This window comes from Lactuca sativa, chromosome 8 (genome assembly GCF_002870075.4).
Source record: "Lactuca sativa cultivar Salinas chromosome 8, Lsat_Salinas_v11, whole genome shotgun sequence".
NCBI lineage: Eukaryota > Viridiplantae > Streptophyta > Magnoliopsida > Asterales > Asteraceae > Lactuca > Lactuca sativa.
Genome location: NC_056630.2, coordinates 154,139,508 through 154,143,438, shown reverse-complemented (window position 1 = coordinate 154,143,438; position 3,931 = coordinate 154,139,508).

Below are 3,931 nucleotides of genomic sequence, written 5' to 3'. Positions count from 1 at the left end.
CGACCCTCAGTAGCTCGTGCGGTAGCAGGGGCAGATCGCTACGCTGATCCCTGTAACAGTTGTGGGCACTCGGCTCTCTGGTGACCCGTCTGGTTGCAATTAAAGCAAACCATAAATCCCTTGGGGCAGTCCTTGGCTATATGCCCCTCCTTGCCACATTTGAAGCAAGCACCCGCTCGACACACTCCATCATGTCCCTTTCCGTACTTCCCACAAGTGCGGCCCTTCTGGTCTCCAGATCTCGTATCAGCGGGCTTAGCCTGCTTGGCTGCCGGTTGTACCTGTATCGGTTGCCTATACCTCCTCTGAGACTCGGCCTCCTCCCTGGCCTGAGTCTCTAGCTCAATCTCCCTCTTCCGGGCATTTGCCTGGAGCTCATCAAATGTTCGGTAAGTCGAGTTTACCACGAACTCCCTAATGTCCCTCCTCAGAATGCTCAAATACCGGCTCATGCGTGCCTGCTCAGACAACACATGCTCAGGGCAAAACAACGCCCTCTCGTGGAACATCTGTGTAATCACGGTCATGGACTCCGTGCCCTGCTTGAGGGACAAGAACTCCTGGGCCAACCATTCCCTCTCCACCGGGGGAACATACTTCTCTCTGAACATGGTGGTGAACCTCTCCCAGGTCACCTCTGAGATCTCTGCAAGAGTGAAGTTTGCCGTCACAAACTTCCACTAATCCTTCGCTCCCAAGCGGAGCTGGTTCAACGCGAACCGTACCCTCAGATGCTCCATACATGAATAGGTGTAGAAGCATCCCTCAATATCAGAAATCCATCTCATCGCAACAATCGGGTCCTGTGTCCCATCAAACTCTGGTGGCTTCGTGTTGTTGAACTCCTGGAACAACAATGAGTCACCCCCTCAGGTCTAGCAGCAGCAACAGCTGCCGTAGCTGCAAAGGCAGTAACCGCGGCATACCGCTCATCGAATGTCTCAATCAACATGGTCTTAGTAGATCCAAACATCTCCGGTATCTCTGCTTGGATAGCCGCAACTACCTCATCGTGGATCATCTGACGAAGCTCCATGTCACTCACGCCGCTGGTCTCTAGTCTGTGGCGTGTCCCAACCATGATGTCTCTGAAATATGACATAAAAATATCGGAGACTCGCTTGAGTATACTCGCACTCGATAACTCAACCCTACTTGTTCCTTAGTACCCTAAGGATTCTTACTTGGACTGCGCACTGATCCGGTGTTTTCAGTAGTACGGGCCCTATACTACCTTCCACACCACATCATCATTCATTCCAAGTCCTCCTCCTAGGATCCCAGATCACAAGTACTCTACATCTCGCTAAGCATAGGCTACCCTTCGGTAGACTTCTCATAAGCTCCTCACTCTCGAAGCATCTCATAGCAGAAGTAATATCCTAGGCTAAGGCATCACAAATCAGGCCATGCTAGTCCTAATAGTAATACCTAGCCTACTCTAGCATGCATAACATATCATATCATATCTCATAACACATAATGTAAGGGTATTTTGGGAAATCACCATTCGAGCGCTGGCAGATAGTACACACCGCTTCTTTCCACTTTCCTCACATTCCTTTACTTTTTAGAAAAATTGTTTCTTTTATGAAAAACATTCTCAAATCCTTAGTTTGAGTTCAAATACACCTGAAGGTGCATCCGAATCCCTCAAACCAAGGCTCTGATACCAAATTGTAACAACGTGAATTTCCAAAACAATTTTTTTTGTTTTAAAAAATAATTTCATTCATAAGAAATATCAAAATTCAATGTAACACATGTCCACCAAATAAAACAATCCCAAGATCTTAAATACATAAAACTCCATCAATGTGTACAGATCATGTCGGCGCCTTCCCGCGATCCTCGCTGGTACCTGAAACACATATCACATAAACGGTAAGCATAAATGCTTAGTGAGTTCCCCAAAATACCACATACGCACAGACGCCACTCAAGGCTATAGCTCTACAAGACCTTCCGGTCCATGTGTTTCGGGGGACTTCCATCCCATAGTCCTGGTAGACCTTCCGGTCCCACTTCTCTTACCTTCCGGTACGTATCATCTTGACCTTCCGGCCCATACATTGTTGACCTTCCGGTCCATATCATAATACTCATAGCATAACATAGCACATACATATCATATAACAGCAGGCATCACATACTCATCATAGCACATAAGACCTTTCGGTCACACATAATTACCACTCTAGGTAAAGTATAGTGAGACGACTCACCTCGTACGATGTCAGATAACCTCTCGTGCTCGATAACCCGACCTAGCCTCCTCCTATCAACATAATAACATCTCTATCAATACTTTCTCTTGTCCTTATTTCTAAAGAATGGGTAGAAGACCATTCTACCCCTCCCTGACCTCTCTTGAACCAACTTGACCAAAACCCTAAGGTCAACTGAAGTAAACCCTAGTCAACGGTCAAACTTTGACCAAACTCGTCGAGTGCACTCGTGTGACTCGACGAGTCCATGCGTGTCCTCTTAATCCTCATAAATCCTCACTCGAATCGTCGAGTTAACCTTTCACTCGATGGGTTACCACTGGTCACGAATCGCGGGGCAACCCGACTCGACACTCGACTCGTCGAGACCTCTTATGGACTCGGTGAGTTCCCTCCATGGCAACACTCAAAAGACCTTTTGAGGTCATATCTGCTTCTCTAACCTATAGATCTGACCTTCCAATTCACAATAATCATGTAAAGGTCCAACCTTTACACCCATGCAACACTCATAGGTCTTCTTTTGGTGAAATAGCTTCTAAAATGGCAACCTAGGTTCATATCTCCAAAGGAATAGCATAAAGCAGTATAGATAGGACTCTCTGGACCTCTTAAGGTCCAGATCTAAGAAGAATTCCACCTTGGGACCTCATATGCTTCGAATCCAAGCTAAAGAAGGCATAAGAAAACCCTAGATTCAAGTAGATCACCATATACACGAAAATGAGCATATATTTATACCTTTAGCAACCTCTTCTGATCAAATGGTAGTAGATCTGAGCTCATCAATCTGCCTAGCTTGCCCTCCTTCCTTCTTTCTTGCAAAATCACACTAGAAATAAAGAAAATGGCTTCTTTTCTCACTCGCAATGCTCTCAGGTTCTCTGGTGCTCTCAAGTGTGAAGGTGGCCGCAAATGAGGGCCATAAGATCCCTTAAATAGGGCACAAGCCCAAGGATTTAGGGTTTCTGTCCACAGCGCGGACTCGTCGAGTCAACTCACCGACTCATCGAGTCCATTCATTAAATCCAGTCAGCAATCGCGATCCTACTCGACGAGTCTAGGCGTCAACTCGTCAAGTCCCCCTTCTTGACCCAAGCTAAATAATTAAAATATGATACCTGGAATTTCGGATGTTACAGTTTATATGATATTTTTATGGTTTGTATGGCATTGGTATTTTGGGGGAACTCGCTAAGCTTCAGGCTTACAGTAGTTGATTATGTTTCAGGTACTTCTGATGATCGCGGGAAGACAAAGGCGTGATCGTGCACCTCTTTATGTTTTTAAAATTTGATTCTGGGATACTCTGACATTAAACCATTTTGAAAACATATTTGTAATAATTATCAGTTTTTGAATGATTTAAAAAGTTTTAAATTGGCTTGATTTTTATGAGTGTTACAGTTAATTACCAAACAAAACAGATTAGGCAGATAATCTAGAAAAATCTAATATGATCTCACGTATTGAGCATCAATGCTCACGTCGTGAGATACAACAAAATTAAAAATTTAGTTTTGATTGATTCACTAATGTGCAATCACATGAAAGATAACCATAGACTCTGATACCATTAATAGAAAACATAGGTTACAAAACTATGCACTAAGCGGAAAAACATTTAACAATTAAATGATTAGGGAACATGCAACCTAAGAAGGATCTATGTCTTTCACATAAAGGCAACATACTATGAGATA